The sequence below is a fragment of the Muntiacus reevesi genome, chromosome 14 (assembly GCF_963930625.1).
Source record: "Muntiacus reevesi chromosome 14, mMunRee1.1, whole genome shotgun sequence".
NCBI lineage: Eukaryota > Metazoa > Chordata > Mammalia > Artiodactyla > Cervidae > Muntiacus > Muntiacus reevesi.
Window position 1 is genome coordinate 43,696,163 of NC_089262.1, and position 22,832 is coordinate 43,718,994.

The following is a 22,832-nucleotide window of genomic DNA, read 5'->3' on the forward strand; positions in this document are numbered from 1 at the left end:
TTTAAAGAACCTGGTTATTTTTTTCCGGACAAGGTAAACATTATACAACTAAAAAGAAATATAAACACTTGCAACTAAAGCTTAAAATCCTATTTGAAAGATATATGAATGAAAAATTTCAATTAGAAAGCAGAGCCTGGGAGATAAATGAGACATGACTATGACTTCTCTTCCTGGTGTTAGATTATGACTTTCAGGAAAAGGAGGTAATAAAAGCGTCCGGGAGAAAGGTATTTGTCTGACATTGTGTCAGATTTCCTAAGGCCCACGAGCACCTTGAGAAGTAACAGCTGGGAGGAGCAGACGGAGTGCTTTAGCAGCCTTTGGAAAGTTGCCATTATGTCTCCTTAGCCTTCCTAAAAAGCATTCATTTGGTATTTGTCTTCTACTTTTATTAGCTTAAAAAATTTTTAGCAGATTGTCACACAAACGACGTTATGGGAGATATTCACAATTTTGTTGATTACTTTTCAAGCCTTTCTTAGTGTTACTTTAATTATTCTAAACAGCATTTTCAAATTGTTTAGATGAATTGAAAATAAGATTAATTCCAATGAAATTGATATTCTTGGAGTCAGAATTTTTAGAGCCAGAAGGGGGCTTCTATATTATCTATTTCAATCCTCTCATTTTACAGATAAGGACAACAAGACCCAGTTCAGTGAAACAACTAAACCCAAGGTCATCTAAGAGGGTTCTGGGCATGAATCAAAACTCCTAACATTTAGTCTAATTTTCTTTCTATTAATGGCCAAATACACACTGCTTCCCTGGAGTGTGGGAAGCACTGCATAAAGGTCAGCTCTTATTTGGAGCTCTACCTGTCAGCACAGAGATGCCCTGATGGTGGCTCAAGTTCCTGGAACCTTCACAAGGCAAGTTGATCAGTCTTGAAGTCTCCTTCATTAGGAGGCAGGATTCGAGATGGGCCTTTGGTTATGGTTCAGATTTGAAAAGAGGCATCTGAATGCCAAAAAAGGTTCTAGGAGATGGGAACGGATGTATTGTTTCTTGAGTAGTTTAGAATATTAAATGGGCTTCCCTCGTAGCTCAGCTGGTAAAGAATCCACCTGTAAAGCAGGAGACCCTGGTTAAATTCCTGGGTTGGGAAGATTTGCTGGAAAAGGGAATGGCTACCCACTCCAGTATTCTGGCCTGTAGAATTCCATGGACTGCATAGTCCATTGGGTCGCAAAGAGTCAGACACGATTGAGCAACTTTCATTTTCACTTTAGATATTAAGTGAGGGAAGAATTTTAGGATCAGCACATCAATTAGAAAAATAATAATTTTTAAAAATTGTAAATTTAATAAGCATCCGGGTAGAAAATCAGTGTCACTGTTCTGGCCATGACCTCTCTAGAAAGGATCCCTTATTTCTGAGATCTTTCTCTTCACTTCTGATTTTCCAAGCTCCCCATGAAGTGTGGATAATTAAGGATTAAAATTCAGCAAATCATTTCAGGTTAAGGAGAGGAAGAGGCTTTGCTAAATACCCTTTATAAATAGGAGGCATAATGTGAGACTCAGCTTGGAGAACTTTACAAACAAATATAGTCAGTTATCCAAATTCTACAAATTATCACTAGCATTCATTCATATATTCTCTCTCTCTGTAAATATGGATGTATTTATGGGCTATACATGAAAAAAAAAATCCCAAGGACCTTGTTATTCCAGGAATGGCTGCTGCGATGACTAGTTCAAGAACATCATATAGGACTCAGCAGAGTTCATGCAAACTTTCTGCACTGTTTCTTCCGTCACCTCCATGTGTCCACACCACATAAAACTCACTGCTGTAACCAATGCCTGCCGCACATTCAGAATGAAATGACTATCTACTATAAAAAAAGAAAATGGTATCATCTAAACCCCCAAAATCGCTTGGATGTCTGCTTTAAGACTAATTAATTTGCCAGTCTGTATAGAGTCCACGTATTTATACTGTAACAAAAGCACTGTAATTTAGTTTCTGAAATTTCATGCTTTTCTTTGATAAACACAAATACAGGATACCCAAGAAATATCGTCTTTAGAGGTTATATACAGGTAAAGGGACACAGTTCTCTTAGCCTCACTCCTCAGGGTGATCTAATTATTTAGATAAGCATTCCAGATAAGGGAACAAGTTTTTTTTTTAAAAAGGAATACACAAAGATATGCAGACTGGTTAGACAGAAGGAAAGGGGGAGAGAGGGAAGAAGTGAGGGTAAATATTTCTGTTCCTTTCATGGAAGTATTTTAAAACTGCTAGGTGGGAAGTTAGGTATGAGCAACAAGGTGTGGCCTAGCAACAAAAGGATGCAAGCTGACCTCTAAACTTCACCCCAGATGTGCCCAGGAGAGCTCACATATATGCTACAAAAACAATCACAGAGACTTTCCCAACTCCTGTGCATGTACAATAGGTACACAGTAGATACAAACTAACCATAGTGGCTTCTCCACCTCCAGCACATGTGTCCTTGATGCACAGCTGTGTCCTTAAGTAAGTTTAGACAGCCAGGAGCCCCTTCAGTTCAGTTGCTCAGTCATGTCCGACTCTTTGTGACCCCGTGAATCACAGCATGCCAGGCCTCCCTGTCCATCACCAATCCTGGAGTTTACTCAAACTCATGTCCATCGAGTCGGTGATGCCATCCAGCCATCTCGTCCTCTGTCGTCCCCTTCTCCTCCTGCCCCCAATCCCTCCCAGCATCAGGGTCTTTTCCAATGAGTCAACTCTTTGCATGAGGTGGCCAAAGTATTGGAGTTTCAGCTTCAACATCAGTCCTTCCAATGAACACCCAGGACTGATCTCCTTTAGGATGGACTGGTTGGATCTCCTTGCAGCCCAAGGGACTCTCAAGAGTCTTCTCCAACACCACAGTCCCAAAAGCATCAATTTTTTGGTGCTCAGCTTTCTTCACAGTCCAACTTTCACATCCATACATGACCACTGGAAAAACCATAGCCTTGACCAGACAGACCTTTGTTGGCAAAGTAATGTCTCTGCTTTTAATTTTGCTATCTAGGTTGGTCATCACTTTCCTTCCAAGGAGTAAGCATCTTTTAATTTCATGGCTGCAATCACCATCTGCAGTGATCTTGGAGCCCAAAAAAATAAAGTCTGACACTGCTTCCACTGTTCTCCCATCTATTTCCCATGAAGTGATAGGACCGGATGCCACTTAAGGGTTCATAAATATTCTATATATACATACATCTAATCATAGCATACCAAATTACAGGAAAGACATGAACAATGGAGCCTGTTGTTATGTAACTTGCAACTGTCAATCGAAACTCTCAGTCACTCCTGAGAGTTAAATATGTAAATGGATAAAAGCCTAGACACGCCTCCTTCCTTGATTGGCTTTGACTGTATGTCATTTGCATTTCTTGATTGGTGGCAGGCATAAGCCCTATATTACACATGGCAGAACCAAGAAGAGGAGATGGGAGGCATAAAAAGGGAACCAAGAGGGATCATGGCCACTCTATAAAACTGTAATTTACATGCTTTTTAACAAATAATAACTGTGAGGTCTTTTATTTAAGAGGACTCTGAATCAGAAATAGGTAACAATTTAAAAATAGCTTTCCTATCATTATGCATGATTAATTCCCTTTTATTAAATTTAGGTCCTAAAAGAGAAATCTCTTATTTGAGCTTCCCTGGTGGCTCAGATGGTAAAGTGTCTGCCTGCAAGGTGGAAGATCTGGGTTCGATACCTGGGTCAGGAAGAGCCCCTGAAGAAGGAAATGGCAACCCACGCCAGTATACTTGCCTGGAAAACTCCATGGATGGGGGAGCCTGGTGGCCTACAGTCCATGGGGTCACAGAGTCAGACACAACTGAGCAACTTCACTTTATTTGAGAGCACTCTGAAGAAACAAAACATTTTATGTATTGCAGTGTTGAGGAACTTGGCCATGAGAGTCAGGGTGGAAGGCCCAGCGGATTACCATAAATGGGCAGATCCCACCATTGGGAGCTGATGTACATGCTGGTCTAGCTCCCCAATCTAGCATCTTCTGCAAGGCACATGTGTGGCAGCATGTAAATGGAAAGAAAGGCACAGCAGAGCTTATATCCTTCTATTGTATAGAAGGAAAAAAAATCACAAATAGTTTACAGCAGACACACGTGCTGCTAAGTGTTCTTTCTTTACACCCTGTTCTTAGGATGGGCTGATCCATTTACTATGAGTAATGGGAAGCCTAAGAATTTAATGGGGAGCTTCAGATTAAAGCTCAATGATATTAAATATCTGGAGAACCTGGCATAAAGATTGATTACCAGCACTACTCAAATTAAATTCTTAATAATAAAAATATATTTTCATAATAAATCTACAAATCACATACTCACACAGGCTGCCTCTTTCCACTCAATGTATACTGTTTTGGCTACCAAAGAAAGAAAAGGAAAGAAGAGAAAAGCAAAGAGCCAGATCCCTTTTATTAAGTTGTATCTCCTAAAGCTGAATGTTATCCTGAGATTTCCATCTTATCTAAGCAGTCTATGGCTTCTCATTCTGTTGCTAAAAACTTGCCAACATTTCTCCATCAGCTGAGAGATATCTTCAGGTCTCCAAAGAGCCTGAGAAGGAAAGGGTCATTTGAGAGAGATGAAATTTACCATCCTTTGGTAACCAACCTTTCCCCACATGCATGCAAATTTCAATAAGCTTACTCAATTTCCCATGAAATTGGGTATCATTTCTCCTAAATACAAGAGATATATTTAGCAGAGAAGAGGTATAAGATACTGCTTTTTATATCAGAGTTCATTTCAAAACTCAGTAGAAGACACATTCCAGGGGACTCAACATACTGGGGAAATATTTTCTCAGGTTGACTAAAGTACACGTGGACTATAGAAGACATATTTCTATGACTAAGATGACTATGGAAGAACTCACTGGTTTCTTAAATTATCCAGTATCACAGATTATCATAGAAACTTTTCACATTCAAGTGATTTCCCCATAGAAAATATATAAACTGGTATATTTTATGCCAGTTTAATTCAGTAAAATCTGTTTGAAATACAAGCAATTTTAACAAAACAACAACAACAACAACAACAATGGTGTCACAGATTCCTTCAGGAATTCTGGGCACTAGATTCACCCTCCATGTTTTTATTTCTACCCAAAAAGGGTTCCATGAAAATAAATGATGTTCCTAACAATTGAGGAAAGAGAACAGTAGAAACGTGGAATGTTTTATAACTACCATAGTTTAAAGCTTTCATACACCATAAATTGTGATTACAGTCTGAAAAAGTCAAATTCTTATAAACATAAATGGCCATAAAAAGCCCAGTTTTACTTGGCTTACAAACAGGACAAGTATTAATGTAAGCTATGCTGTTAATATATGCTATTGATAAACAGGTATATATTATAATGAAAAACCTAGGGGAAAAATTCTCTCAAATTTAATCTTTCCTTTAACATGGGTTGCTATGTCTAGCCCAAAATGATGTTTCTACCACTTCAGGTGTACATAGTGTACAATTTGTTCTTTTGGAACAAATAATTTTAAGATTTAATGAAGCATTAAAAAATTTAATTCCATCAAGGTAGATAGTGTGCTTAATGTGAAGTGAAGTGAAGTCACTCAGTCGTGTCTGACTCTTTGTGACCCCATGGATGGTAGCTTACCAGGCTCCAAGGTCCATGGGATTTTCCAGGCAAGAATACTGCGTGGGCTGCCATTTCCTTCTCCAGGGTATCTTCCCAACCCAGGGATTTAACCCGGGTTTCCTGCATTGCAGACAGATGCTTTACCATCTGAGCCACTAGGGAAGCCCTTAGTCTCTTATAAATCTTTAGGGAGCTTACTTTTCTTTTTATACTGTATCTTAGATTTGAGAATTGTTTTAGCATTAGGCAGCCATGCTAAAATTAGATCTTCCTCCTAGAGTAAGCTGTAGCAATAGACATCTTTATTGGTGTCAATCTCATCTCCCTCAGATCTGGCAACTTTATTTTGTTACATTTATCACAGAAACAATATAAAAGCTATATACACTTTCCTAAATAGTACAGTGCAATTTCCTCAACAGCATAAAAACTCAATGACAATCACACAGAATGAGAATGGCCAGGAGTTAGGCATTTCATTTCTTCTAACTCTACCCCACAAGCTTTTCTCTTCCTTATCCTGGTAAGTAAGATTTGTATTTGTTTCAATAATTGTCTTCCAAATAAGCTTGCAGATGAGGTGGATTACACCTCTTGCATCTTATACATTTTCTGTATTCTGCACATTTGGCACAGTAGCTCTTTAATGGAAAATAGACATTTGATGGGTCAGGCTTACCCTAACTTGCTTTCCGGCCTTAGATTGCCACTTGTCTTTATGATTATTTTGCATAATGCATTATTTCTGGAGATTAGTCCACACTTTTCTGGATCTTAAAATTCAATTTTGTAAATTACTGTTTGTATTTACTTGATAAACTAAGAAGGGTCAGTCCTGGTGCTGGTATATTGCTATGTTACAAAAAACCCATCATAGCCATAAGCATTTTCAAACAAATCTAAACCTTATAAGAAAGGGCACTTCTGCTTATTAAGAGAGAACCAGGAAAAAGAATGCAGAAAACATATGTTTTTGGGGAGGCTGAGAGGAGGCAATAGAAAATTAAACTTAAACGCTTGGGTACAGATTCCCCCATGGGAGTATAAAGCAAACAGAACTGAGTACCGCCCACCAGCCCCTGGCCCTGCCAACAGCTCCCCCTTCTTTCAAAAATTTTGCCAATGGTTTTTACCTCTGGCACAAAGAGAGTTACAAAATGGACCTACAATTCCCAATTCCAGGCTTTGAAGTAACAAATAAGCAAGGAAGAAAAAAACCCTCGTAAGCAGATCACCATCTGGGTTGAGGAACGAATTTACGCCAATGAAGTGGTGCTACAAAATTATAAACATTCTGGAAGACTCTGTGCCTTGATCAAAAGTACTGGGTGAAAGCCAAATTTGGAAACTGAAAGCAGGTTGTAGCCAATGTTTGTGGTCTTTATCATTCACTGTGATACTGGTTATAGGTAATGCTGGACACAGTGTCAATGGGGAGTTAATGAAGCCTTTGAGATAGGAACACGTGGCTGGCAGTCACAAAACAGGCCACAGGGAACTGAGATTTGCAAATAGAGGCTAAATGTGAGATTGTCAAAGATGGAAAAGCTTGAGAAATTGAATGTAAAGTGTAGAAGAGCTGGGGCAAGGGACATTGAAAGCTCCACCAGTTCCTGATTCAATTCTAACAGAGGTGTCCTACAATCCCTCTCATCTCCCAAATGTCTCCAAATTTATTGGGTACAATTGGGCAAATCTGAAAGGATTCATATAAACACAAAAGCTTAAGGTCACAGTTATCGTAGAGTCAAAGCTGTAGTTTCTGACAAAGAAACAAGTGAAAAACTTATTTAGAAGAGGACCAAGCCTCTCTGCTATATTCTTTTAATGTCACTTCTTGGGACAAACTCCAAGGAATTTTCCAAAAACAAAAACTCTACCTGCCTTCTTGCTTCATGCTCTCCAAGAATCTCCCACAGCCAGGGCATGGAGGCATGGGTAAAATTACCCCCTGAGAAAAAGGATTAATTGCATCTAGAAGGAAAAAGGACATTGGACACGGGGAAGGTATTCGTAGAATAGCATTCCCTCACTGGTCTCCATGGTCAGGAAAAGGCTTCCCTTTTATCAGTGAAGGTTAAGAAATAACATTTCAATGCATTAGAATGAACATTAAGAAAGCTCATCTCAATATACATCAACTTTAAGGATTTCTCCCAATGAGAATCTAAGCTTTCTTCTAAAGTTGCTTAGTTCAGTTTCAGAAGCTGATGGCTGATATAGCATATTTTCACAACAACATCTGCAGGATATTTTCAAAATCTGGCTTAACTAGCAATGCCCAAAGGGCTAAATCTAGATTTTGAAGATTCCCAAAGTTATAAAAATGAGTGCTGTGTGGGCAGAATTCCTTAAGCTCAAACGCAAAATCAGTCGGGATTTATAAAATAATAGCATGTTCTTTGACGATTTTCATGAAATGAAAATCATTAAGATTTCACCTGGGGTTTTGAATAAACATTGAAATTATTATAGTTATTTAATTAAAGACGCTTTGGTAGATATTCACAGAAATGTTTCCTATGATCAGGATGTACATTTAGTTGGTCTAGCAAAATATTCCTTCTGGAGTGTCACTTCACCCTTCATTAAATCTTCAGTTATTTGTTCCAACAGGAGACAGTGAGCCACAGCGCTTTCATATGCCACTACACCTGGAGGTGGACACACTGGCAGACTCCGTAAAACAGATGCAGAATTCCTGGATGCCTGAATGCCAGGAAAGCTGCCACTTAGTTCAAAGCTTCCTTACTGCCATTTCACGAGAAATCTTAAGTATGCAACTGCACATCAACTGAAAAGTATAATTTTTTATTGTTCAACTGAAATGGTAGGGAGGACAGCATATAAATGGATAAAAAATGGAAACCGGACCACACAGAGCTCTTAAATAAGTTTAACAGCTGCCCAAAGACAGGAGATTTAAATAAATGTACATTAAACTCTTAACACTTGACACATACATCTTTTCTCTATAGTTTGTGAGAAGACCAATTCCAATAGAAGAAGGCCTTGAAGGATGTTATTACCCATGCTCCATCTATTAATAGAATAATGCAGTAGTCAAAAGACTTTCAAAAGATAAAAGCATCATTCTCTCTAAAGTTTTTGGACTCCTGCCGAAATCACAGTCATATTTTCATATTTGTCAGCTCAAAGAGACTCTTTTATAATAGCAAATAAAAATTAAGTGTTCACACTGGGCTTCAAAGCAAAATTCTTTCAGTGATGATGCATACAGCACAGTATACATCTTTCTTTAGGAAGGTTGACTGCCTCAAATTCAATATTCAAGCTGGTAACATCACAGAGTTAAAACATACTGGGACAATGATGGCTATGATCTGATTTTAAAAAAATTAAGCTAATTATGCAGAAAAAAGTTCTCATATGGCTGAATCCAGAGTCCTTTCCCAGAGGTGGCATTTTTCAGAAATGTCTTTAATGAAGACATGGAAATGAAGAGTGAACAGGAATAAAAAGGGATAGTAGATCACAATTAAGATCCTATTACCACGTAGTGGGTGCAGAGCAGTGTCCAAGACTTAAGCCACTTAATAAACTAACATAGAAGAGCTATTAAATAATAGTAGTCCTTTGGGAGTTGCTTGTTTCTTGGTAAACACACTCATATCCTAATACTTTTCTTGGATTACTTTCCCACTGACTGAAGGAATTGTCTTCTTTATGCCTCTCTCATTCAGGAGCAGAGTCTGCTAATAAGGACATACATGTTTATGAGGAATAGAAGTAGTGATAACTCATTGATTTAAATAGTTCCAGGTTATTGACAAAAAAATAAAATAAAGATTGGCAGAATCCTAGTTAGCTGCTAGCCGACTCAAGAGAACAAACGCAAGCTCATCCTCTTTAGAGGGGTCTATTTTGCAACACTCTCTTGTTTCAGCACAGTTGGTGAACTTCTACATTTGGACATATCCCAAAGCTCAGTGCCTGGGATAGTGCCCAGCAGACAGTAAACTCTCCATGAGTTGTTAAGAGAGATCCCTTGGAATGTGGTTAAATATTTTCTGGATTCCTGGGTAAATCTGGGGGATGCAGAGGGCCAATTGACAATGTTTGTGGGGAATTTATCATGCAAATTTATGTCTGATTTGCATTTTGATAGCCATATTCCTCTAAAGCAAACAGTAACACCATCACAAATCCTAGATAATCTCAGACATATATTTGTGATCTCAAGAGGAAGAAAATTTTAAAAAACTACAAAATTGTTTATGAAAGAATTAACTTTTAGAATGAAATGCATATATAAGACCTAATAAAATGTTTCTTGAAATAAAATATAATCATATAAAATATTTCTTTATATAAATATCGTCATGTTAGGCCTCTTCACTTAGAAGTAGTAATTAAAAATAAGCCATCAAAGGCAAAAACTTCCATTTTCTTCACATCTGCCCATTCTGAGTGCTTTAATTGTTTTTATGCATTTCTCTCCAACAACTTTATATGATGTAGATGTGATTTTGCTCATACCATAGCTTTTGAATGCTTAGAGAAAGGACAGGCAATTTGCTCAAGGTCACATGGCTTGAGAAAAGCTGAGTTTTAAACCTAGGCTGATTCTAAAACCTGTGTTAACCAAAGTGGAATATTACTCAGCCATTAAAAATGAAATAATTCCATTTGCTGCAACATGCATGGACGTGATTATCAAACTTACATTCAGAATCTTAATAAAGGGATACAAATGAACTTATTTAGAAAATACAAACAGACTCAGAGAGAACAAATTTATAGTTACCAAGGGGGAATGGTAGGGGAAGGAGTAGACTGGTTTGGGATTGACAAATATACATTACTATGTATAAAACAGATAACTGACAAAGACCTACTATATAGCACAGGGAACTGTGCTTAATATTCTGTAACAATCTAAATGGGAAGAGAATTAGAAAAGGATATATAAATACATATATATATAATTATATATACATGTGTGTGTATAACTGAGTCATTTTACTGTACACCTGAAATTAACACATTGCTAACTAACTGTACTCAGTATAAAATAAAAATGAAAAACAAACAACAAAAAAGAAAATCTATGTACATCTACTACACTGTCCAGCCTGGATGACTAGAGTATGCGGGTAACTAACTGCAAGGAATTGGACCAGCCTGAATCTCAGTCTGCCATTTGTTAGTGTCAGACTTTATTTTTTTGGGCTCCAAAATCACTTCAGATGGTGATTGTAGCCATGAAATTAAAAGATGCTTACTCCTTGGAAGGAAAGTGATGACCAACCTAGATAGCATATTAAAAAGCAGAGATGTTACTTTGCCAACAAAGGTCCATCTGGTCAAGGTTATGGTTTTTCCAGTGGTCAAGTATGGATTTGAGAGCTGGACTGTGAAGAAAGCTGAGTGCCGAAAAATTAATGCTTTTGAACTGTGGTGTTGGAGAAGACTCTTGAGAGTCCCTTGGACTGCAAGGAGATCCAACCAGTCCATCCTAAAGGAGATCAGTCCTGGGTGTTCATTGGAAGGACTGATGCTGAAGCTGAAACTCCAATACTTTGGCTACCTCATGTGAAGAGTAGATTCACTGGAAAAGACCCTGATGCTGGGAGGGATTGGGGGCAGGAGGAGAAGGGGACAACAGAGGACGAGATGGCTGGATGGCATCACCGACTTGATGGGCATGAGTTTGAGTAAACTCCAGGATTTGGTGATGGACAGGGAGGCCTGGCGTGCTGCGATTCATGGGGTCGCAGAGTCGGACACGACTGAGTGACTGAACTGAACTGAACTGAACCTGTATCCTTCTCTGAAAAAAACAAACAAACCTTTGTATCCTTCTCTGAAAAATAATGGGCTTCCCTGGGGGCTCAGTTGGTAAAGAGCCTGCCTGCAATTCTGGATACCTGGGTTCGATCCCTGAGTCAGAAAGATTCCCTGGAGAAGGAAATGGCTACCCACTCCAGTATTCTTGCCTGGGAAATTCCATGGACAGAGGAGCCTGGCAGGCTACAGTCTATGGGGTCATAAGAGTTGGACATGACTGAGCAACTAAATTTACCTATCTGAAAAATAATACATACTTATCTTTCAGGGTTGTTATGCGAATTATAGAGAATGTCTACAAAATACTTGATAGCTGCTATTGCTATTGTTGTTACTATCATTATTAGAAATATAAAATTTTGAAATTCATTAAAGGTTGAGTGCCCAGCATTCTCATCTATCCATGCATTTTATCTGCATCCAACCTAATGACAGGACTCAGTTTAGCAGGGTGACCATTCTGCTGGGGCCAGGACTCAGAAACCTGCTCAGCATGGTTTCTATCACCCTCTGCTACCTCTCACTTGTTTTACTTTATAAAGACTAAACTAATCCCAAACATTGCTAATCAAATCCAAACCAAATAAGGAAAGAAAATGTTCTTCCTTCGCAGGGAACCATAAAATAGGAATGCAGAAAACACATGCTTTTGGAAAAAAAGCAACAGAAAAAACTCAATACTCTTTGGGTACAAATTCCCCCACGGGAACGGAGACCTGACAGCACTGAAAAAAACACCCACTGACAGTGGACCCTGCCAAGAGCCCTCCCTCCCCGGAGGCTTAATGGCAACGGCTTTCACCTCTGGCATGGTGACCAATTACAAAATGGGCCTTCCATCCCTAACCACAGATGTCCCAAATGACTAATTAAGTGTCCAGGAGATAAAAGGTTATCGTGGAATCGGTACAACACACACACACATACACAGAGTCTGACGTGGGGTTAAAAAAAAGTCTCATTTGGTTTTTAGCACATTTACACTGGTTTTTCTTTTCTAGGATAAATCTTGGGTCAGTAGTTTAAACAACTTTTAATATTTAAGAGTAAACAATCCCATGTAAGTGTGAAAGAAGTCATCAAAATAACCCCACCACTACCACCAAGAAATGTACCAAATCTATGCAATAAGGAGTAGGTTATGAAAGGGCAAAGACAGCACAGGAGCTTTAAGGGCTTTCCCTTAAAGGCCTTCGCTTACAGCATGGAACTGTACAATAGCAATATCGTCACTGCTCCAGGGTATACAATTCCTAGGACTGTTCATATCAGTATTTATACTTACTCTCATGAGAGTACAAATAACAGTATTCATTGTCAGAGATGCATATAAGGCTAAAACCTGAAATAATTTTCTCTCGATTAAGAGGATTATTAAGACAAACACCCTTGAATATTATGGTACTTAGACTTTAGAAGAGCCCACAAAGTCAGTCCTCATCTGTATGTCTCTTCCAATATAACTTTAAAAATCTTATTTTTCTTTCTTTCCTTTTTTTGGTTAGAGATGGTTTACCCATAGTTCTTCTTGGTTAACATTCTGTTAAAAAAATAGAAAAATGGAAACTGGCTTATAACACCTGTGACACTAAAAACACTTGGTAAGCTACTAAACTACAGTACTACATACTTGTGTGGGTAGATATTCTTACTTTACTATACAAAGAATTTAGACAGCAAATATTTCCAAAATAGCCTGCATACATTTTCTTACCAATAACTATTACATTATTTTGCACATATAAACCTTTCCCTAGATATTCCAACCATTTCAACTGGGTGGCTTAAACATTAAAAAAAAAAAATTATTGCTATTTGTAGTAATCATTACTTTGTTGTCTGACCATGTTAGCCTCAGTTAACTATTTACGGGTTTAAATTAATCAGGATGAATTGCATTTTTTTTTTATGGTTATGTGAATTTTCCCCATTATCCACACAGATTTCCCAGCATCATAAAGTTACACTAAAACTCTTTAATGTATCAGAGACTTCCTTTAGGTCAGTTAAAATGGAGACTTAGACTCACACCCAAATGGCATCTTGGTTGCATTGCTTCCAGAATATACTTTTCTCAACTACCCAAATTAAGCATATTTTAAGAATTATTAGGTTATGCTTAGGAAGAATGCCTAATGCACTCATTGTCATGCTGAATAAAAAGGAAATTGTTATTTTTCATTCAAGTACCTTGACCTTCCCTTTCACTTAGGGAACCTGTTTTCCAGTAACTTTCCATATGAAAGTATAACCTATCTCGGGCATCTTCCCACAGTGCTATATTTCATGTTAATGCTTGTATTTCAGTTTTCTTCTTACTGACATTAGTTTGTCACTAATGCCATTAAAGTTTTTCTCTTCATAAGTTTGCTCTTGTGTAAGGTTGCTTTCTTTCCTTTGTTTCTTTGTGTTAAAAATTACCTTATTTGAATTAGTGCATATATTCACCTTTTGAACTTTAAAATGCACGCTTCACCTTTGCAGTTTTTCTGGTATTATAGAAAATATTCTGCTTAAAAACCATAAGAATGAATTGCTCAACTATACTTACTTCCCACAAATATCCTGCCTTTCACAGTCTGTTAAACAAAGACAAAGCAAGTCTAAGAGATTATTACCTGGGAGCAAAGCATCCCAAAGACATTCTAGGCCTTTAACCTTCTAGCTCTCTCAATGATTTTAAGCAAAATAATCAATCACATTTTAATGATCAGGGAATCCAAATACTTTAAATACATACTGAGTGTTTCTTAGGAAGCCCACCTTCTGTATCACTCAATTCTCCATCTAGAATATGTATTGACTATACCACAAATAGAAAGGGATTTTTTTTTTAAGTATAATTGGTTCATAATATGGTGTTAGATTGACGTGTACAGCAGTCATATATATATGACTATTATTCATTACAGGCTATTATAACCTATTGAATATATTTCCCTAAGCTCTACAGTAAATCCTTGTTGCTTGTCTATTTTATGAAGGAATTTTAATAACACAAATGATGGGTTGGGAGCCAGTAGGGCTTCTGGACTGAGGAAAATACTCAGTCATAAAATTCAGTTTTGCAAATAGAAAGTTTCCTCACATTTGAAGTCTATGGGTTAATAATCCCAAAATACTACAATTAAACACTCTCTGATTCTAACAAATATGCACAGCAATCTGTAATTCAGATGTGTTACCCAGAGATTTATTCAGAAAAGAGAACAAACATTTTGATTTTTGCTTGAAAATAATGCAGTTGAAGGTCTTAATTTTTAAAATCAGACAAACCAGTGCGATGGTACTGCTTAATTCTTACAGGAACATAGCAGGCTTGCATTTGTTAAAAGAAAAACATTCATAAACTTTTCTCTTTACCTTTAAGCAATTTAAATAAAATCAAACTTTAAAGAGATCAAGAGCAGGAATAAAGTGCAAAGATGGCTAAGAAAAAGCCAGCTACTCCAATAGGGGTTATTTCACATATTTGAAGAATTTTTCCTCAGTATGAAATGCAGTTAATGGGAATTCACTCATCTTGCATAGTCTACTATCATTAAATGTTCAAAGATTATTTCCAAACTTTCGTAAACATAGATATTCAAGTCATGCTTGTAATATTTAATAGAGAACAATGGTGGACTCAAAAAAAGGGAAAGAGAAACACACTGCACTTATGTTCATAACTTCCGGAGCTTTTCTGTTTAATGCGAAAAATGAAAAAAAGCATTTTTAATGTGATGTCAATTCCTTTAAACTTCCAATAATCTGAATGCAAATTTAACAGCAAAAGATTTAATAATCACATCTTGCAGCTGACTTAATTCTCAAGATGTCTTTGCAGTTTTATTGTTCTGTAAAAGCAAACTGTTTCATTGAAAATTGTACTAGGTCAGGCTTTTACAAAAAAAAAAAGTTTATTATATTGCTTATTAGAGTATACTCATTAATTACCAAGTTTAGTCAATGGGATTCCTTTGAACTGCCTGTGAGACGAATATTTCACTACGGATTTTCATAATAATGAGATTTGACAGATTTTTACCTTACAAAATCTCAATGGTTTATTTCATAATGTTATTTATTTTTTAGACCAAAACATCAGTCATTTTTTTCTTCTTGTCCTTTCTTCCTCCTTCTCCTTTCCCTTTTCTTCTCTATGATTTTCTAAAAGAAAATACTTAAAATATGAAGAAATCTAACATTACACTTCATTAAGCCATGCCAAATGCACAATAAAATGTGCACACGATCCTTTAAAAAAGGATTATGTATATAGAAATACATGGAAAATGTACTGTTCTTAGAGAGGAACAAAATAGAACAAATAAATTTCCACATCTGAGGTAGACTTCTTATAAAGGAGGTTGGATAAGTTCATGCAGAAAAACTCTACAGAATGGGGCTGTCATTAAAAATAAATGAAGCAAGGACTACTGGGTTTAAATTGCTTTCTTATGAGTCAAAAATGTTTTCAAAGGATTTTACCCAAGTACGTGAAGGTGAGTGATGCCCACTTCTGGTTTTGCCAAAAAACACTAGAAATGACAAACTCCAGTGGCTCTGGCAGAATGAATCTCTGCCTGGGTCAGTTCTCCATAACAGGAACCTGCAGAATCTAAATCTACTTCCCATCTGAACTATCAGATAACAGCAGGCCAGATGATGCTCCCGATGAGGAAGAAGCACATTGTTGGTTCCTCTCTGAGTTGTTCCTGGACTCTTCCCTCTTTTTTTTTTTTCCCCTCCCTCATCTCCCTTCCATTTCGAGGGGGACCCAGTCCTGTGCAGGATACTCACCTCTGACAGTCTCCAACAACTACCTCTTACAGACTAAGTGCATCTGATGCTGAAGAGACAGAACTGCACAGATGTGGTTCACAGACAGTTTGAACTTTAAGACAGAGTGATATCACAGGTAAACATATTCAAGATACATACATATACTACTCATGTCGTATATCAGACCACATAATGGCAGAAGTAGAGAGTAAGTAACATGAAGAGGGAAGGTTTTGTACAGGTATATAAAAATGTGCAGAGGGGACAAAGTAGCAATATAAGAAGGTAGGTAGCCCAGAGATGGACTTAGGTATAAGAGGTGGAAGTTGTGGTAGTTTCACACAAAGAATTACTTAGGCAGCATTTCAAAAATGCAAATCAAAGGCTAGTTGCAGAAAGATAACAAAACAATATACTCCAACTTCAAAACAGTAGTCACTTCTTAGGAGGTAGGCAGGGGATCAAGGTAATCAAGGAGCTATTTCTAAAGTTTCTATTTAAAAAATAATTGAGCAACAACATAAATATGGCAAAATATCAACATTAAGACTATAGAGTTAGTTATGTTTTATGTGAATTATAGACTTCATAATTGAAAGAAAGAAAAATGTATATGTAATATTTTAAAAATAAATAATAAAACAGAAAAATGAAGCAAATAAAAATAAAAATATAGCAAAATGAGAGGATAGTAAATGGGCTTTTGCTCCTCCTTTGGTTTTCATATTTTATAATATGATTGTAGTCACTGTCACTGTTATTCCCTGAAATTTCTGGCTCTGTTTCTGGACACCTGGTGGTAGCATAACACCAGGCTCCCTGAGCTGGGTGGGGTCAAGTGCCAACTACTGATCAAGAAACTGTAAGTGGAAATGGTAAGTGGAAGATTTAGTGGGTAAGGCAACAGCCCCATTCCCACTGCAGTTCTCTCTGCCCTCTGCCACGACAAATGGCAATATTCAGGATGGTGGTCATGTTCTTACCCTGAGTCTCTGTGTGATCACAGAAAAACATATGGTTTCCCCTGTTGGGTATGATGGAATGGTAGCATGAAAAAGAAAGAAACCTTTGTTGCTGTAAGTCACTAGAATTTTAGGATTTTCGTGACTACAGTTTATCAGAGCCTATTTTTAAAGAAAAAAAATGAGAGAAGATAAAATTACTAACTCTCTAACAAAGATGCATTGAGAGGTTACTGTGTGATAGTTCTGTCTCAGGTTCTGGGTACACAATGCAGTCATAACACAGAAGTCTCTGGTAGACTGCCAGGAGATGACATTCTATTAGGATGACTGAATGTATATAAGTACATTTTGAAAGGGAGTACATTTAAAATATAATTTCATATAATGGTAAGAGCTCTGAAGATAATTACAGCAGGATAAGAAAGTAGAGCATTTTTGGAGGCTGGGGTGTCTGAGACAGCTATTCTTGAGATGGTATCGAGGAAGCCTTCTCTGAGGAGGTGACATCCCAGCAGAAACCTGGGCAGGGGTGAATAAGAGATTCAGAGTAAACTTAGGTTAAGTGTGCACCACATGTACCACATCTTCTTTATCCATTCATCTGTTGATGGACACTTAGGTTGTTTCCACAAGAGAAGACTCTACACATGGACATCACCAGATGGTCAACACCGAAATCAGACTGATTATATTCTTCGCAGCCAAAGATGGAGAGGCCCGATAGAGTCAGCAAAAACAAGACTGGGAGCTGACTGTGACTCAGATCATGAACTCCTTATTGCCAAATTCAGCCTTAATTGAAGAAAGTGGGGAAAACCACTAGACCATTCAGGTATGACCTAACTCAAATCCCTTATGACTATACAGTGCAAGTGAGAAATAAATTTAAGGGACTAGATCTGATGGACAGAGTGCCTGACGAACTATGGACGGAGGTTTGTGACACTGTACAGGAGACAGGGATCAAGACCATCCCCAAGAAAAAGAAATGCAAAAAAGCAAAATGACTGTCTGAGGAGGCCTTACCAATAGCTGAGAAAAGAAGAGACATGAAGAGCAAAGGAAAAAAGGAAAGATATACCCATTTGAATGCAGAGTTCCAAAGAATAGCCAGGAGAGATAAGAAAGCCTTCCTCAGTGATCAATGCAAAGAAATAGAGGAAAACAATAGAATGGGAAACACTTGAAGTCTCTTCAAGAAAATTAGAGATCCCAAGGGAACATTTCATGCAAAGATGGGCTCAATAAAGGACAGAAATGGTATGGACCTAACAGAAGCAGAAGATATTAAGGAGAGGTGGCAAAAATATACAGAAGAACTGTACAAAAAAAGATCTTCATGACCCAGATAAACACGATGGTGTTATCATTCACCTAGAGCCAGACATCCTGGAATGTGAAGTCAAGTGGGCCTTAGGAAGCATCACTACGAACAAAGTTAGTGGAGGTGATGGAATTCCAGTTGGGCTATTTCAAATCCTGGAAGATGATGCTATGACAGTATTGCACTCAATATGTCAGCAAATTTGGAAAACTCAGCAGTGGCCACAGGACTGGAAAAGGTCAGTTTTCATCCCAATCCCTAAGAAAGGCAATGCCAAAGAATGCTCAAACTACCTCAATTGCACTCATCTCACAAGTTAGTAAAGTAATGCTCAAAATTCTCCAAGCCAGGCTTCAGCAATACATGAACCGTGAACTTCCAGATGTTCAAGCTTGTTTTAGAAAAGGCAGAGGAACCAAAGATCAAATTGCCAACATATCCGCTGGATCATGAAAAAAGCAAGAGAATTCCAGAAAAACATCTATTTCTGCTTTATTGACTATGCCAAAGCCTTTGACTGTGTGGATCACAATAAACTGAGAAATTCTGAAAGAGATGGGAATACCAGACCACCTGACCTGCCTCTTGGGAAACCTGTATGCAGGTCAGAAAGCAACAGTTAGAACTGGACATGGAACAACAAACTGGTTCCAAATCAAAAAAGGAGTATGTCAAGGCTGTATATTGTCACCCTGCTTATTTAATTTATATGCAGAGCATATCATGAGAAACGCTGGGCTGGAAGAAGCACAAGCTGGAATCAAGATTGCCAGGAGAAATATCAATAACCTCAGATACGCAGATGACACAAAGTGAAGAAGAACAAAAGAGCCTCTTGATGAAAGTGAAAGAGGAGAGTGAAAAAGTTGGCTTAAAGCTCAACATTCAGAAAACTAAGATCATGGCATCCAGTCTCATCATTTCATGGCAAACAGGTGGGGAAACAGTGGAAACAGTGGCAGACTTTATTTTTTGAGGCTCCAAAATCATTGCAGATGGTGATTGCAGCCATGATTAAAAGATGCTTACTCCTTGGAAGGAAAGTTATGACCAACCTAGACAGCGTATTAAAAAGCAGAAACATTACTTTGCCAACAAAGGTCCATCTAGTCAATGCTATGGTTTTTCCAGTAGTTATGTATGGATGTTAAGAGTTGGACTATAAAGAAAGCTGAGCGCCAAAGAATTGATGCTTTTGAACTGTGGTATTGGAGAAGACTCTTGAGAGTCCCTTGGACTGCAAGGAGATCCAACCAGTCCATCCTAAAGGAGATCAGTCCTGGGTGTTCAATGGAAGGACTGATGTTGAAGCTGAAACTCCAGTACTTTGGCCACCTGATGCGAAGAGCTGACTCATTGGAAAAGACCCTGATGCAGGGAAAGACTGAGGGCAGGAGGAGAAGGGGACGACAGAGGATGAGATAGTTGGAGGGCATCACTGACTCAATGGACATGAGTGTGGATAAACTCCAGGAGTTGGTGATGGACAGGGAGGCCTGGAGTGCTGCGGTTCATGGGGTCGCAAAGAATCGGACATGACTTAGTGACTGAACTGAACAAGTCTTGGTTAGTATAAATAGTGCTGCAATGAACATCGGGGTCTATCGGGGTCCATCTAAAATCTTTTCAGATTATGATTAAAAGAATGGAATAATGTCACTTGCAGCAACATGGATGGACCTACAGATTATCATACTGAGTGAACTAAGATAGACAAAGACAAGTATCATATGATATCAGTTAAATGTAGAATCTAAGAAAATGATACAAATGAACTTATTTACATAACAGAAATAGACGCACAGACTTTGAAAACAAATTGTGGTTAGTAATTGGGGAAAGTACAGGGAAGGATAAACTGGAGGTATATCAGTACTATATATAAAATAGATAACCAGCAAGAATCTGTATAGTACAAGGAACTCTGTACAGCACAAGGAACTCTACTCAGTATTCTGTAAAAACCTACAGGGGAAAGGAGTCTGAGAAAGCATGGATATGTGCATATGTAAGCTGAATCACTTTGCAGTATACCTGAAACAACACTGTAAATCAACTATACTTCAACATACAATAAAAATTAAATTTAAAAAGAGTGTTTCTGTAAGATACATTTTCCTTCTTTATTCAAATGTCATTTTACATAGCAAAACAATCAAAATCTATATTAGAGAGAGAATATAACTGGAACTTAGTAAATGACGTAGAAAGCAGAAGAAAAGGGAGTGAGAGGGCTAGGTTAGGATGAGCTTAGTTAAGGCATGGATCAAGGCAGGTATTTAGTCTACATGTGAGGAGAAACCACTGGAGGGTTTTCAGAAGAGGAGTGACAGAAAATAACTGACACAGTGGAAGGTTATGGACTTTGTGGCTAGAATGTAAGAGGGCAAGAGTGGAAGCAGAGAGACCAAGTGGTAAGCAGTTAGAAGAATCCAGGTAGAAATGGTCACTTGGACTAGGCTGACAACACTGTAGATGGGTTTGGGATATATTCTGAAGATAAAACCAACTGGTTAATTTGGTACATAGGGAAGGGGTTTGGAAAAGCTGTTACTTTCACTGAGATGAAAGAAGAGAAGTTGAGAAGAAAGAAGAGAAGTTTCACTGGAAGAGAAGTTGGGTTTGATCTGAGGTGAGGGAGGGAAAAGGGCAGAAGTCTTTGGCCTTAAATGTAAGATACAATCAAACATACTAATGGGGAAGTTGAGGAAACATGGGACTAGTCTCTAGATGGAGAGGTTTAACTAGAGCTATAAATGTAGGCATTATCAGTGTATTTAAAACCATAGAAAAAAATGAGATCACCCAGGATATGAGTGTAGATGGAGAAGAGGTCAAACCTAAGGACTGTGTTCCCTTATGAAGAGGTAAATGGATGGATCTACTGTGGACTGTTCAAGAGTCTCATCATAAGAAGACTGATAGCTGTAGCTGAAGAGGAAATGAGAAGTAAGGAAACAGAGGCAGCAAATAAACAATAAATATTCTCTCCAGGAGGTTTACTGTGTGTGACGGTAGAGTCAAGAAAGGAGCTGGTGGGAGGAGGGGAAGGGGGGGTGGAATAGGAAGGATTGAAAAAAATTTAATAGACCATATAAAAGCATGTTTATATCCTGATTGGAACAATCCACTCGAGAGGAGAAAAAAACTGGTGATGCCAGAAAGAAACTGTAAGCTCAGGAGGTGAAAGGGACAGGAACACACAGAAAGGCAGTAGGTAAAGCAGCCTAGTAAATTTGGTCATGGGAAGATGAAGGTTCTTTTGTGATGGCTTCTATTTTCTCAGTGAAATAGGAAGCAAAGTCATTCATTGTGAAGGGGACGTGGACGGTGGAGGTTTGTGACAGGAGAATGGACCATGCAAACCTAGTAGGACTGCCAGGAAACCTAGGGCTACTGGAGGCTCTGGCTATCAAGGTAATGAGAAGCCAGTTGGGCCTGCTGTCTACTTCTTCCTCCCATCACACTCAGCTATTCATGTGCAGGTGTGGGGTTAGTGAGTTGAAAAGATGGGATGTGACAGTCAAAGTTACAGCACCTGAGAACGAGATTTTAGAGGTGGAGTGGCTACTTGCGATGACAAGGTCTGGGAGGGAGAATGGTCATTAGAGAGGTGACTGAGGTAGAATGAAGTCAAGACTTAGAAGAAAGAAGCTCAAGGAACTGAGAGTCCAGGGGGCTGAATGAACTTTCTACCTGGAGATTCCAAGAATGAAAGTTGGAGCCATGGGAAGAAGAGTGAAACCAGGTGCTCCAAAGTGGCAATGAATGATGGGCAGAATGAATGGGAGTGAAAAATGAACTGTGTAAAAAATGAACACAGATGCTCCCAAGGGTCTCACAGTGCCTTATATCTCCGTGGTAAATGCCATAATGCCTAGTACAGAGTCAGATACATAACAGGGCTTGAATAAATACTTGGGTTTTAACCTAAAAGAAGTTTGAAAATATCAATTTTACAGATACACAGCCTAGATATAAGGATTTAGGAAAAGTCCAGAAGGAGGTGGTCAAATATATGAGCAAGAGACTTGGAATATATAAGGACAGGGATGAAATAAAGATATGACCTCATCAACCAGTGACCAGCTCCCCACTGCACTCTCAGCTCTATTTTCTATCCCAGTACCATATCCTTTTCTTGATTTCTATGCTTCTTATTTGTATGCCCTTCTGAACTTCTAATTCTCATTCACCTACTAGAAATTCATCAGCTCAAACACTTATTTCTTTTCTCTGTTATGTTGTTATAACAACAATGATATACCTTGTTGCTGTTCAGTTGCTAAGTCATGTCTGATTCTTTGCGATCCCATGGACTGCAGT

At 38.1% G+C, this 22,832-nt stretch overlaps 1 protein-coding gene across 1 annotated transcript in view; it reads right to left on the bottom strand.

Moving 5' to 3' along the window:
- The window catches only part of ARL15 (ADP ribosylation factor like GTPase 15), a 448,900-nt gene that overhangs the window by 32,446 nt on the left and 393,622 nt on the right, over window positions 1–22,832 (bottom strand). The gene's annotated exons all lie outside the window — the stretch shown is intronic.